Source organism: Gorilla gorilla, chromosome 1, assembly GCF_029281585.2.
Source record: "Gorilla gorilla gorilla isolate KB3781 chromosome 1, NHGRI_mGorGor1-v2.1_pri, whole genome shotgun sequence".
NCBI lineage: Eukaryota > Metazoa > Chordata > Mammalia > Primates > Hominidae > Gorilla > Gorilla gorilla.
In genome coordinates, this window is record NC_073224.2 from 198,315,191 (window position 1) to 198,330,558 (window position 15,368).

Sequence of the window (15,368 nt, forward strand, 5' to 3'; positions counted from 1 at the left end):
ACAATGGTAGGACTGAGGTCCTGTTTTTTGCTGGTCATCAGCAGGGGTTGTTGTCAGCTCCTGGAAGCTGCGGGCCAATCCTTTCCATACAACCCTCCATCTTCAAGGCGGTGAGGGTATGATGAAGCTTTCTCCAGACCCTAATCTCTCTGACTTCCTCTCCTGTGATTAGCCAGAGAAAGCTCTGCTTTTTAAAAATAATTTCAACTTTTCTATTAGATTTGGGGTACATGTGCAGGTTTGGGTATATTGTGTGATGCTGAGGTTTGGAGTAGAATGATCCTGTCACCCAGGTAGTGAGCATAGTACCCACTAGGTAGTTTTTCAGCCCTTGTCCCTCCCTCTCTCTCCCCCACCCAGTAGTTACTAGTGTCTGTCGTTCCTATCTTTATGTCCATGTGTACCCAATGTTTAGCTCCTGCTTATAGGTGAAAACACATGGCATTTGATTTTCTGTGCCTGTGTTAATTCTCTTAGGATAATGGCCTCCAGGTGCATCCATGATGCTGTCAAGAACATGATTTTGTTCTTTTTTATGACTACATAATATTCCATGGTGTATATGCATCACATTTGCTTTACCTCATCCGCCACTCATGGGCATGTAGGTTGATTCCACGTCTTTGCTATTGTGAATAGTGCTGGAGTGAACATACAAATGCGTGTGTCTTTTTGGCAGAATAACTTATTTTCCTTTGGGTATATACTCAGTAATGGAATTTCTGGGTTGAATGGTCATTCTGTTTGAAGTTCTTTGAGAAATTTCCAAACTGCTTTCCACGGTGGCTGAGCTACCTTACATTCCTGCCAACCGCGTGTAAGCATTCCCTTCTCTCCACGGTCTCGCCAGCATCTGTTGTTTTTTTTTTGCCTTTTTAGTAATAGACATTCTGACTGGTGTGAGATGGTATTTCATTGTGGTTTTGATTTGCATTTCTCTGATGATTAGTGATGTTGAGCATTTTTTTCATGTTTGGTGGCCACTTGTGTGTCTTGTTTTGAGAAGTGTCTATTTGTGTCCTTTGCCTACTTTTTAATGGGATTATTTGGTTTTTGCTTGTTGAATTGTTTAAGTTCCTTATAGATTCTGAATATTAGATCTTCGTTGGATACACAGTTTGTAGACATTTTCTCCCGTTCTGTAGGTTGTCTATTTACTCTATTGATAGTTTCTTTTGTTGTGCAGACGCTCTTTAGTTTAATTAGGCCTACTTGCCAATTTTTGTTTTTGTTGCAATTGCTTTTGAGCACTTAGCCATAAATACTTTTCCCAAGGCTGGTGACCAGAATGGCATTTCCTGCAAATTCTGTTTTTAAAGGGCTTTCATACCAGGCCAGGTCTTGATAATCCCCCTCTCTTAAGGTCAGTTGTGCCCTGTAACATAACCCAACCATCCATCCTATTCACAGTCCTGGGGGCTTTGCAGGGTCTGTGCACCAGGGGAACCGGAAGTCTTGAGGGCCATCTTAGAATTCTGCCTACCACACTAGTGAAGAAATAGAGGCTCAGAGAAGTTAAGTGTTGGATGCAAAGTAGGGGGATGTGGGGATCAGGCCCTGTACCAAGTAAAGCTGCTTGGGAGTAGTTGAGGTGTGTGTCCTCTGGGGACCAGGCAGGGATTGTTCTGTGTCTAAAAAAGTTGACCAAGAAAGTTCTTTGACCATGTTTCTCAATCATCTCCTGCAGGATTCGAGGCACAAACCCAGCAGCCTCAACCTAGTTCATGGAGGAGCCTCGTGGGGTCCTGGCCAAGCAAGCCCACCCCTCTGGTGGGAAGAGCGGCGCCTAGGTGGAGGGTGGCTGCCGCAGGAGTGGACATGAATGCTGGCTTTCAGAGAGAACAGCGTTTCAGTTTTGGTCATCGGAAGTGGTGCCTTCAGCACAGGTAGGAAATGGGGGCTGTTGCTGAATATGCTTGCCAGGCGCCATGTTGGTCTGTCTTGCATGAGCTTGCTTAGTTCTTCCTCTGAAAAATGTATTATTGTTATTATTAGTGTTATCGTTGCCTTTCTGATGCCTCTGTGAAAGTTGTTCTGGAAGTCCTCAGCCTTCCTTGGTCAGGAGTAGAGACCTTGAGTGCCAGCAACTGGCTACTGCTTCCCATGATGTCTCCCATGAAATGCAGTCCGCCCCCTCCCAGTACCTCAGTTTCCATTCTGTCCTGGCAAAGGACACAACAGCTCCTCTCAAAGGGCCACAGCCCCCTCTCCAGGGGCCACAGCCTCCACAAGCCAGTCCAACTGTGTGCTCCTGATAGCCAGAGGTCTACCCTCTTCTCCCACATAATGGTTCTTGCCTGAAGACCACCACTGCCCCCAATGCCTAGTCAGAGGAGCACCACGGGAGTTAGAGACATAGCAGCAGGTCTTCAGTCCCCTTTCTCACCCCACCTGCCCCCAAGTTGTGAAGAATTGAAAAGATGTCAGGGTTGGGGCAATGATTCTTGGAATTTCAGCAATTTCAATAGCAGGGCCCCAGCTCCCGAAATAGTGATCAAATGGGCCTGGGGAGAGGCCTGGTATCAGCTTATGTTTATATATGCATTTAGATCTTCAGGTTTGTGCTGTGGTTTCTGGCTAGATGTTCAGGCTGCAGTACAGGTTAGGTGTGCAGTGTTAGAAGCTTGTTGGGTCAAGAACAAGTCCTTGGATGTTTTCTCTGGTGTGGAGAGCCAGAATCACCCAGAGAGCTGGGGATTAGAAAGAGGGTGCCTGGTATGACGAAGGAAAGAAGGAAGGGAGGGAGGGATGGACGGAAGGAGGGAGTTCTCTGGCCTACCTGTGCCCTCTGCATCAGACTCTTGGGGGTTGGGGACCCAGGAATCTACATTGATTCTGATGCAGCCAAGGTTTGGGGACTCCAGGGCCTCCTTCTGGGGCCCTGGAGATGCTCATCCTATCCTGTGTTTGGGTCTGTGGGCCCAGCTGAGATTTCCAAGGCAACATTTCCCAGCCTGGCATGCCAGGAGCAGTGACTCTTCCGCTTCTCTGAAAGCTGAAGTTTCCTCACTGTATAGAGAAGGGGATGGGGCCACAGGCAGCCCTCAGAGATGGCATTGCTGTTGCTGCCTGGACTTCGGGGTGGCTAGAGCCTGTGTCTCTGCCCACAATATGACAGCTTGGGCCTACCAGCCCTAGGCCTAGACCAGGGTTCTCCTGAGGAGGTAAAGGAATCGTTCCCTGGATTCCAAGGAAGAACTGGGCATTGGAGCCTCATTTTGAGAGGGGATGTTTGTTGTGGTACTTAACAGTGTAGACCCACCCTGAGTTCAAATCCCAGCCCCGACTCTTAGTGGTTGTGTGAGGCACTTACTGGTTTAAGAGGCAAATCGCTCCATCTCTGCCTCATCCTTCTCCCTTGCAAAATGAGACTGGTAGTGATACCTGCCTCGCAGGGTTGCTGGGGAAGGCCCCTAGAATGTTGCCAGCCACATTAACAAGGACTTCCCAAATGTGAGTCACCCTTCTGGCGCATGTGGGCAGTTGGGCCACCACCCTGCTCTCCCAGTTGCAGCCCTGTGCCATCTGCATGCCCTGCCCTCTGGCCCCAGTGCTGCGTCCCTGAGGTCAGGCTGAAGCATGGGGACCGATGCTGCTGCCCACATGGTTGGTACTTTACAGACAGGTTCGAGTCCTTCCCAAACCTCAGTGAGTCTGGTCCTGTTGCCCCTGTTGTGCACATAAGGAAACTGAGCACAGAGAGGTGCAGTAGTTTAAAGACAGCTACACAGATGGTAAGGGGCAGAGCCTCTGGTTACAAAAGACCCAGCACTTTTTTCTCCACCAAGATGCTTCCTGAAGAAGAGCAATGGCAGCTCCAAGGATGACCCCTTCCCCAGGAATGTCCACATGTTCATAGGAATCGATCATGCTGTAATGCCCCAGCATGCCCCTGGCTCGGCATCCTGGGGCACTTCCTGGTACCTCAACTTAGCACTTGTTTCCTTCTGTGCCTATCACAGCCATTTAGGGGTCTCATGAGCAGTCTCAGGACAGGATCTGGGTTCATTCCATGAGGTGTACAACAGATACTTGAATTAGTCCAGAAGCAGAGCCCTCTGAGAGATGCAAGCCAGATATATGGGGGAACTGTCCAGGGAGTACAGATGGGGGGTCCTCTGCAGACTTGGCATTTCCCTCCCCTCCCACCGCTTCATGCCCAGACTCTCTGTTTGTCCGTATGGGCTCAGCCAGCTGCTTGGAAGAATCTGTAGAGTATGGGACTTGCCCAGAGGGAAATGAGCTGTCAGTTCCAGCGAGAAACCTGGCTCCTGCCTGTGCCTGTGTTCTCCCTGGGGAAGAAAGTGCCTGTGATTAATGAGGTGCTGACTTGGTGCTGCTGGAGTCCAGGTGATCATGGCCACTGCTGGCACGGCCCTCCCAGCCACGAGGGAGGAGCTGGGATATATGGCATCCGAACAAGACAGAGGTGTGCAGTGCTGCAAACGCCCCGGTGCTGGGGAGGGCGGGGTGGCCCATCAGCACCATCAGAGGCTTGGGCACAGCTATGTGTGGAATTACTGAGGGCAGGGAAACATGGAGTCACAGCCGCTCTTCAGAAGGGGCCTGAAGTGGGGCTTTCTCCAGAATAAATGTGCTTTCTGAATGAGAAACTAGAGGACAGATCTCATTTGAAAATGGATATGGAAGCAATTTCTCAGCAATGAGAAACTTGAGCAGTTTTCAAACTTTTATAGTCTTAGAAGCTATTTTTAAAAGTCAAATCTTGCATGGAATGTCAATATATAAAACAGGTTAAAATCATGGTTTATGAATACATTATTTTTTAAGTTCAAATTTTTAACATTGTTTAAAAATTCTCATTTTTATTCTTATTTCTTATCTCCAAATTATTGCCATTTAGACTTACTCTAATTTAAGTCAGATGCAAAAGACTTTATTTATTTATTTTTAATATATACTGTCTTACTCTGTTGCCCAGGCTAGAGTATAGTGGTGTGATCATAGCTCACTGCAGCCTCAAACTCCTGGGCTCAAGGGATCCTCCTCCCTCAGCTTCCTGAGTAGCTAGGAGTACAGGCATGGACCACCACACCTGGCTGTCTAGTTTTTGACATTTATTTATTATTTATTATGAAAGTTATATTTATTATGTTATTAGCGACACCTCTGTTTTGATGCACAAACACATTGAAATCTGAGGTTCTAGATCAGGAATTGGCAAACTTGCCTGTGGGCCTAATCCAGGCTGCTGCCTGATTCGGTAAAGTTTTATTGGAACATAGCCACACCATTTTTTAAATGCATTATCTATGGCTGCTTGAGACTGTCTGTTTCACAAAATCTAAAGTTCTTACTATTTGGCCTTTTACAGAAGAAGTTTGCTGACCTCTGCCCTAGATCATCATTGTATTGCTTGCTTTATCAGCTGCAATATCTAATATTCCTTTTTCTTTCTTGTTTTGTTTGGCTTGACTGCAAAGTATTAAGGAATTCTTTTTTTTTTTTTTTTTTTTTTTGAGTTGGAATCTCGCTCTGTCACCCAGGCTGGAGTGCAATGGCATGATCTCGGCTCACTGCAATCTCTGCCTCCCAGGTTCAAGCTATTCTCCTGCCTCAGCCTCCCGAATAGCTGGGCTTACAGGCGCATGCCACCACACCAGCTAATTTTTGTATTTTTATTAGAGATGGGGTTTCACCATGTCAGCCAGGCTGGTCTCAAACTCCTGACCTTGTGATCCGCCCACCTCAGCCTCCCAAAGTGCTGGGATTACAGGCGTGAGCCACCGCACCTGGCCAAGGAATTCTAAATCAACATCCATAACATGATGTGAATGGTGACAGATTGTTAACAGCTTGCCTTAAAGCCACAGAATGGTCTTCAGTTCAACATTATCTGGGCATTTGGGGAGGAGTAGAAGGGAATTCTGGTTTGCATCAGTGACAATATCCAACAACTGCTTGAATTCCTTCCTATTACACACGCATGTCAGACAGGAAGCCCCACAATCATTTATGATATTTTCATGATAATCCACATAATACATTGTCTTGTCATTGAAAGCTTCAGAGTGTACTTGCTTGTATGGTTTTATGTACGCATATAAAGTCCTGAATTTAAAAAATGACAACACAAAGATACCCAGTGAAGAGCTCCACTCTTCCTAACTGAAGATACATTTCAACAGTGAAGGTCAAGATCTACCCAGACCTTAATCTGAGGTCTGCACAAACCAGATTAAACCGGCAGCACTTGTTGGCTATATTCAGTGTTCCCATGTGCTATAGAGCATGTTTGAATGTGTGTACATGCTCGTTTTCTGTTAAAATAGGAGTCAAACTGTACTTTTAGAATAACATGGTCATGGAACATTTGGAGAGCCTCTGAAACACTTTCATGGAACACAATTTGGAGACTACCCCTTCAGCAAATATTGGTGGTTCTCATTTTTGTACTGGAGGATAATGGAGGGGCCACGGATGCTGAGAGTTGGAGGCAGAGGAGGAAGGAGAGATGGGGAGGGGAGAAGCTGAGGTGATGCTGTGGAGAGTGCAGTCAGTAGTGGAAATAGTACTCTCGCAACCCAGGGAGGCCATGTGAGCTTCTGCCGAGGCTTGGGATGTCTCCTAGCAGTTGTTGATGAGCAAACTCAGCTCCTGGGGCTGCTTTAATGACCTCTGGCCCGCGCCTTTGAAGAAAAGGTGCAGAAGAGCATGGAGCAAGGTAAACATGTGTGCAGAGAAGTAGGGGTGGGGAGCATACACGTCACTTCTGATCGGCGTGCAGAGAGCCTCTGTGGCCATTCAACAGGTCAAGGTGTGAGGCAGTGGGGAGGAAAAAGGATAGCAGAGGGGCCAGGAGAATCAGCTTGCCAAGCCAGGGCTGGCACAGGAGGAGGAGGGCCTGGAGCATGGGCCGTGTTTGTGAGAGACCAGCGTGGGGTTGGATGTCAGGTTCCCTGGATGGTGGTGGCTGGGATTGCACATTGGCCTTAGGCATTTGAGGCAAAGCCCACAGACCGAGGAATGAAACCCAGGAGTCCTGACTCCCAGGCCACCTGCCCTTCACTCAGTGGGTGCAAGGAAGAGAGCAAGGCCTGGTGGTTTTTGGAGGCCGTGGGCTAGAGAAGCCTCAAGGGGATAGAAAAACCCCTGTGCTTTCTGAGGTTGTGCTGCTCACCCCATAGAAAAGGGACATTTTTAGGTTTTAAAAGGATGACCTCATTTTCTTCTTATTTACATAGCCCTGTTTGTTTATATAGCCCTTTAAAAATAGCAAGTGTGTGCTAAGCTTAGTGCTCTCTCTCCCACCACCAGTGGCAGAGCCACTGTGTGGGGAGAAACACCTTTTTATCTTGGAGAGGGGCAGCCTTGTTTCCGAGGACAGATGGGAGCAAAACGGGACAGGTAGGAAGTTTCGTGGTTTCTCGTGTCGCTTCTCCAAAATAGCCACACTGCTGCCTCCCACTTCCTGCCTGACTCGGCTGGGGTAGATTTTCTCCTTTAGAGGATTTGTGTTCTGTGTATTCCCAGGGAGGCTCGAAGGGATCTGTTGCCAAAAACATGCTCGACCCTGAAGCCCTGGAGCTTGGCACTGAGGGCCCCAGTTCAGGTTTGGACCACTGGGTTTGCATCCGGGCTCTGTCGCATACTGGCTGCGTGACCTTGGGCAAGTGACTTCACTTCTCTGTGCCTCATCAGTAGGATGGAGATAACAACTCTAGCTATATCCAGCAGTTACTCTGCAGATTAAATGAATATGTGTAAAGGGCACAGCCCAGTGTGGGCAGATGGCAACTCTTAATGAATCTCTTAATAAAAAACAGCAATGCCGTTGTTGATCTCCATCCCCTACCTGGACAACTGTACCAGCCTCCCAGCCACCTTCCCTTTCCCCTGGCTTGCCTGCTCCAGCACATCCCAGCATGATCCGAGAGTGATAGAAACGTGAAACACAAATCTGACCCTGCTATCTGCTGCTTAAAATCCACCCATAGCTTCCAACGTCTATGGCAGGAATGAGCATTCTTTTGCTCTGAATGGCCAGATAGTATTTGAAGCTTTGCCGGGCATATAGTCTCTCTTGACTTTGTCATTGCAGCCTGGAAGCAACCACAGATAATATGTAAAAAATGGGCGTGGTTGTGTTCCAGTAAAATTTTATGTACGAAAACAGGCAGCCGGCTGGATTTGCCAACCCTTGACCTACAGGATGAATCCAGACCCTTAGCTCAGCATTCCCAGTCCAGCCTGTTCCCGTTATCTCCATCCTTCTTCCTCCCCAACCCCTGCTCTTGTGCAGAACATGTCACACTTTAATCCTTTGTGTGTGCTGCTCCCTCTTTCTGAGTTTTTCTTCCCTGCCCCCTGAGTGCCCCTTCCCCATGGCATTAGAACCTTTACTCTGGGATTCTGTGGTACCCTGTCTTTATTTCTACCCTGGTCATATATGCAAGTTCCATCTGTCTCTCCATGAGAGGGGCTCCCCTCTAGGCAGGGATTCGGCCTTCCTCTTCTGTACACCCAGCAGGGTGCTGCTGTATAGGTTTCTGCAGGTGCTCAGTAAGCATTTGTTATTGAACCCAAGGATCTGCAAGATGGATGGTTGGCCTCAGGGAGCTCACAGTCAGCTTAGGAAGCTAGGATATGAGCCAGTCAAAAGCCAGCCAGCAATCCAGGCAGGAAATGATGATGGCCTGTGTGTTTGGCCCTAACTCATGTCAAGTGGAGATTCTGAGCTTGATAGAGGAAGGTGAAGGCATTTGAGTTGGATGTTGCAGGGTGGGAAAGAGACTTGCAGAGATAGGGAGGTCAGGAAGTCTTTCCAAGTTGGGGAAATCATAAGAGAAGAGCAGGCCTGACCAGGCCTGGGGGCTTAGGCCTGTAATCCCAGCTACTTGGGAGGCTGAGGTGGGAGGATCACCTGAGCCGGAGAGTTTGAGACTAGAATGGTCAAGGTAGTGAGACCTCATCTCAAAAACTAGAAAAATAAAAAATTTAGCCAGGTGTGGTGGTCATACTCCTGTAGTCCTAAATATTGAGACTGAGGCGGGTGGATGGCTTGAGCCCAGGAGACGGAGGCTGCAGTGAGCTGTGATTATACCACTGCACTGCAGCCTGAGGGACACAGCAAGACCCTGTCTCGAAAAACAAAACAAAACAAAAGAAGAAGAGCAGGCTCATTGCTGGGCTCAGGGTGGGGAGTGGACAGACCAGTCTGGCCACGGCTGCAGGCCCTCCCTTGGGAGACAGAGGGGGCCAATGCTGGAAAGCAGGGCGAAGTTTTCATCAATGAGTTGGAGGTGGTGCGGAAGCTTAGACTTTATGCTGTGAGCCAGAATTTCTCCATGTGTGTCCACATACCCTCCCATAACAGAATTACCTTGAGTTTCTTTAAAATGCAGATTCCAGAGCTCTGTCCCATACTGGAGGCCAGGAGGCTGAAGGGGGTCAAGGCCATGGTCTGTGGGAGGAAGAGGCTGCACCATGGCTATGGGTGCACCACAAGTATTATTCAGACTGGTGTCACCTGTAGGAAGCCGGGTGATGCCTTTCCCAGCTGGACTGGGGACAGGTGAGGCGGGAATGAATAATCCTCCCAAAGGGCAGTTGGGAACACCCAAGCTCAAACGTGGCAAGTGACTTGCCCAGGGTCACACTGTCAATTACTTGCAGGTGTGGGGCTGACCAGTTATGGAACAGGCTTCCTCTCCCAATCTCAGGGCCTCGGGTGGTCCTGGAGGTGCCACAGGTGGAAGAAGAACAGGCCAAGTCAAATGCCTCCGGTACCCAGCACTGCCTGGTGCACAGTAGTGGTTGATCAGTAATTGTTGAACCAATCAGGGTTTCTGTTTGCTTGAGGGAAAGGGTAGGAGTGGACGGTGAGTGACTGGGTGAATGGGTGCTATGAGGACAAAGGAGAGTGGAGTTTAGAGGCAGCGCTAGTGTCGCAAGCCTGAAGGTTTACCAGAGACAGAGGGGTGAAAAGATGAGTGGGGCACTAAGCATATTGAATGTGAGAGCTGCTGGAAATGCAGGATTGGGGCGTGCTGGGCGGGGCAGGTGATGTGTGCAGCTGTGGAAGCTGCTACCAAGTCAAGGCGAGCAGTGCGAGAGAGAAAAGCAGGGGATTAGAGACCAAAGCTTGAGGACTGAGTACAGGCATCTAGGAAGAAAAAGCTTGGATGGAAGAGTCAGAGAAGTGCTCAGACAGGTGAGAGGAGAGGTAGGGCAGGACAGGAGGATCAGAAAAGGGAGATTTGAACAGCCAAATCACCTAGGCCCTTAGTTTGGGCTGCTCTTTAGAATAAAGCCAGCTATCCTAAAAGAAACTATGTCATGGGTAAATAAAAATGTCAATCAAACTAAAACTGAAATCACGAGAAAAAATTTCTGTTTGCTTGAGGTTTGTGCTCCCAGCCAGCATAGCTGCAGGTGTGGGAGAGCGAGTGGAAACTGGACCCACCTGTGCCACCTGTCAGGACAAGCCCTGCTGTCTTGCCTCTGTTCGGGCTCTGTTTGGCATGCCTCCCTGGGATCGTTTCAGTGCTCCCAAGCCTTTGTCCTCTTCTCCTGTGTCTGCCTTAGCACCTTTCCCCCTTTCCTTCCATTTCTTTTATTCATTCAACAGATATTCAAAGGAACTCAGCTGCAGCCCCCAAACCCCTGCAGAGCCTGTGAGTCACCCACTAGAGAGCTTGAAACATGGAGATGGAGATTCCTAGACGTGCAAATTCAGGATGCCTAAAAGCAGGGAGTGGCCAGCCATGCCTAGGTGCTCACTGCAGCCTAATCTGAGCAGCCTCTCTGGGGCTACCTCTGCGAATTTCCTGTTTTGGAGCTGCTCTACCGGGGCTGGTTGGGGTTGGGGGACTGAGGCCCAGGTGTCTGGGTGTTTATTCCATATGGCTCCAAAAATATAGCATTCGGACAGCCTCCCAGCTGACCTCCCTGGAGCCCTGGCTCTCCCTCTGCTGAGCCTACATATGCCACCAAACTCGTCCCTTCCCCCACTCCTAACACCCATACCAGTCAGGTGACACCCCAGCCACCATCACCATCCTCATCCATCCTCAAAGAGGTAGGTCATCCTTACCTTCAGCCCTACTTAGACATAAGGGGCCAAGCACCATTCTGGGTGACAAAGCACAAAACACCTGCCTCTTGGAGTTACATGCTGGTAGGGAAATAGACAAACATATCGTCACTACACACACATGCACACTCTATAGACTGTATATTTTGTGAGATCTTAAATACATAAGTGTATGTAAAATAAATGTAAATATATTATCTTCTTAAGTAACATACATAGTATGTGACAAGATGGCAGTCAGGAAAGGAATAGGGGGCACGGGGCTGGCAGGTTGTCAAGGTTTTGAAATCAGGCAGTCAGGACGGGTGGAGAGTAAAGACCTGAGGGAGGCGAGGAGCAAGTGCTGGGGGTATCAGAGAAGAGTATTCCAGGCGGAGGCAAGATCAGCCTGCTGGGAACAGCAAGGAAGCTGGTGTGGCTGGAGGAGTGGGGGTGGGGGCACAGGAGCAGAGGAGGCTGGAAGGGAGAGGCAGGCACAACATCCAGAAGCCCTGGGAGGCCTGAGCAGAGGAGTGGGCTGTCCTGCCGAAGGAGGCTGCCCTGGAGGGGCGGGGGCAGCAGCCCGAGGCCAGCTAGGAGGCAGTAACATGACAGATCAGGAGGTGATAGAGTCACACACCAGGGTGGCAGCTGCGGGGGCCATGGGAAGGGGTCTGATTCCAGCTCCATTTTGAGGTCAAGCCAACATGATTTGCTGACAGATGGGACGTGAGGTATAAGAGAAAGAGTTCTGAGAGGGGAGCCAGGCTGACACACCTGTTCAGTCTTCTCTCAGACTAGTCAACTTCTTCAAGCCTCAGTTTCCTCATCTGGAAAATGGGCCAGGTGGATAGATAACTTCCCAGGTCCCTTTTGTCTTGGGAAACTCATCCTTGAGCTCAGGTCACTGGGGCCTGGGGTGGTCAGGGAAGGCTTTGAACAAGTGAGTAGAACTCGGGCTTAAGAAAGGACTTAGACCAAACACCACCGAAAGGGAAAGAACGGGACAGGGGCACCCAGGCAAAGGGTTGCAAGGCCTGTGAGTGGTGCCCGAGGATGGCGGGCAGACACTGCTGTCAGAGCACTAGGCCTCGGTAGGAGGCTGCCAGGAGCCACAAGGATGGGCACACCAGCTCCTCAACACTACGCCCTTTGGAATAAACCAGCAGGTTCAGGGCCCGAGCACATTTTGCAAACACTGAGGCCCTCAATTTTCAGCATTTTCAGATGGACATGCTTAGGCAGGAAGGAACAAGGCTTGGCTCCTGGCCTGGGGAGAGTTAACCTCCTGGCCCGGCATTGCATAACCGCAGAGTCTGCTGAGCGCAAGGAGACTCTTCTGTGTGGCAGCCAGAGTGGCAAGCCTGGTGGCTCCGGGCTCTGGCACCGTCCCGCAGCGGAACAAACAGCCCTCCCTTCCCAGATAATGGCCCTCATTGAGCATTGTGTCCATGGCCAGCACCCAGCACAGGGCAGCTCAGCCTGGGTAAGTTTCCTCTCTTGGCTGCTTAGCAAAATATTTACACTACGCCTTTCTAGTAAGATGGTTCCTAGGAACCAGCAGGCAGAGAGAGCTGGGGAAATGCACCCACCGGTGACCCTGGTCTCAGCTTAGGGAAATGCTGCCACACACCCAACGACATGTGAGCCTGGTGCGGTCATTGCCCTCCAGGGCTCTTTTGTAAAAGAAGACACTGAACTAGAAGATGTTTAGAAGCCTGTCCAGTTCCAAAGCCATTGGCATCTTCTCTAATTAAAGAGTGAACTCCAGTTTCTTATGATGTGGGAGTAGAATTTGGCTGGTCTTTAATATCTCACAAAGGGTCTCTTTCTCAGGAAGGCATGTGTGTGATTTGGGAGAGGTGAAGATGAGAAGTCTGAATCCTACCTACTTGGTTCTCTCCCGTGCATCGTGGATGTCAGGAAACACTGTTGATATCTCCTGTGCACTGTCAATGTCCCTCTCTGTGTGTCTTTGAATGAGGAGCAACGGGCATAAGCCAGATCACCCCAGGCGGTGCCGCACTTTAAGAGTTATCTGGACCAGCCCTCAGGAGCACGCAGCCCTTGTCAGAGGAACTTTTGAAGAAACTGGGTAACAGAATACTTGAGAGACAGACTTGCTGTCCTCAACCACCCCAGGGGTTGTCTGGAGAAAAAGGGTCAGAGATGTTCTGTGTGGTCCTTGGGACAGAATTAAAACCAGTGAGTGAAAATGACATGGCTCATTATTAGGACGATGGCCCAAACAATAGGCCCCATAGGTATTTTAACCAAAAACACACACATTGACCCATGTTTCCACTTCTGGAAATCCGGCCTATGGAACAATGCATCAGTCTGTAAAGATATGTGTATAAAGGATGTTTATGGCAAAATTCTAGTAGGAAAAATTACAAAAAATATACAAACTTAACAGTAAATTTAAAGGTATTCCATCCAAACCATGGTCCGTCATTCAGCTGTAACAAGATTGAGACAGATCCTGTCTCTCTGTTTGGAAAGGCAGTACGGTAGAGTGGTTAGGAGCACAGGGTCTGAAGACAGACAGCCAGGGTTCAAATCCGGATCCCACCACTTACAAACTGTGTTGCTTGACCCTCTGGCCATTCACACTCCTCTTTGGTAAAGTAGGGATTGCAATAGTGCCTGTCCTTTAAGCTTGTTAGGAGCAGTAACTGAGTTAATTATGTGAGGTGCTTATAACTGTGCCTGGTACAGGATAACTGCTCACAACCTATTGGCCTGTAGCCTAGAAAGACTGTCCATGAGGAAGGCCGAGTGCTGAGGAATGTACATAGGGTGATACCATTTTTAGAAAAACAAAAATTGAGCAGGTGCAGTAGCACAAGCCTGTAATCTGAGATACTCAAGATGCTGAGGCGGGAGGATCATTTGAGGCCAGGAATTTGAGACCAGCCTGGGCAACATAGTGAGACTCCACCTCAAAAAAAAAAAAAAAAAAGGCTCCCCATCTTCCCTACTTCCTATACCCTGTTTGAAAAAAAAAAAAAAAAAGTAATTGCTATTGCCTCAGGCAGTGAGTGGCCTCCTGAGAGCAGCCTCTAAGGAAGGCTGGAGTCTCAAATGGGAGCTTGGGCCAGTGTCCTTGGCAGTCCCTTCAACCCCGAGACTCTGAGACTCTGTGCGTCCCTCTTAGAAATCTCAACGTACAACCTACCCTGCCTTTAACTGAACGGGATAGTCTGCTGTTTGCAAAAATATACATGCCAAGACACGTCCTTTGTGCAGGTGGGAAACAAAGATGTTGGCTGGGGGCTTAATTCTACAGCACTGCCCATTGCCCTGCTGTGGCATTCATCAGTGGAGCCCACATGGTTCCACTTGGGGTGCTCTAAGTTTCCTCCTAGACCCATGGGTTTGTATGAGCCATGCCAACCATGACACCATGCCCTGTCTGAAATGGACTCCACCTTGGTCAGGTACAATGATGCTCAGATCCACCCACCACATGTCACAGGCTTTGGGAGTGGAGGGAGAGGTGACAGAAGCTCCCCAGCTGGGGCGTGTCTCTTGTGGAAATCAGTCATTTCTTCTCCCCTTTGGTTAAACCACTTGAGATGCGGAAGAGAGTGTCATCTTAGCAGAGAGAAAACACACTTGTTAAAGGAGTCTTGGAGTTATTCATATATTTAACAAATATAAAATATTTTCAAAATATTTCAGCCAAGCAGCAATATTATGCATGATAATATAACACTAGTGAACTCACCACCCTGCTAAAAAAAAAAAAAAAAAAAAAAAAAGACTTGTCAAATACAGTGGAAGCCCTGCATCGCTTCCACAGTGTGGGTCCCTTTCTCCTGTGCTCCCAGGAGTGACTGTCATCCTGAACTCAGGATTACCATCCCATGATTGTTTTCTGGGTTTACTCTGCCCCCACCGGGCTTGCCCTGAGTTGGGTGAGGCCCTGTGCCTCTCTGCCCACAGTCTTTTCCTGTTAGACTCTTTTGGTGAGTTTCAGCCTTTGGTTACATCTAAATGTCCACTGGTCCTGCCACTGTTTCTGGGCAGTCTTGGTGCCTGTCCTGTCACTGGCCTTGTGGTCTTGCGCGAATCCCTTCTCTTCCTTGGGCCCAGCATCTTCACCTGTCAAACGTGGACTTTAGACCCTGCTTAAGCGCCCTCTAGCTCTAAGCTTGTGTGGTGTGATGGGGAAGCCAGGCTGAGGGTTCTCCAGGCGGAGGAGATGGGGGGCAGCCCCAGTGCATCCCAAGGTGAGGGACGGGCCGATTTCCCAAGTTCAGGACATAAACCATGAGTAGAAGATGAGCTGATTTTAGGAGAACATGCTGGAAGTTCTTTAATTGAC

General features: G+C 49.0%; 1 protein-coding gene across 3 annotated transcripts in view; it reads left to right on the forward strand.

The window, feature by feature from the left end:
- The window catches only part of HIVEP3 (HIVEP zinc finger 3), a 528,576-nt gene that overhangs the window by 404,568 nt on the left and 108,640 nt on the right, over positions 1 to 15,368 (forward strand). For all 3 annotated transcript variants that reach the window (XM_055392917.2, XM_055392949.2, XM_055392929.2), the window contains one exon: positions 1,688 to 1,886. The gene's annotated coding sequence lies outside the window, so the exon portion shown is untranslated. The remainder of the gene's footprint in view (positions 1 to 1,687; positions 1,887 to 15,368) is intronic.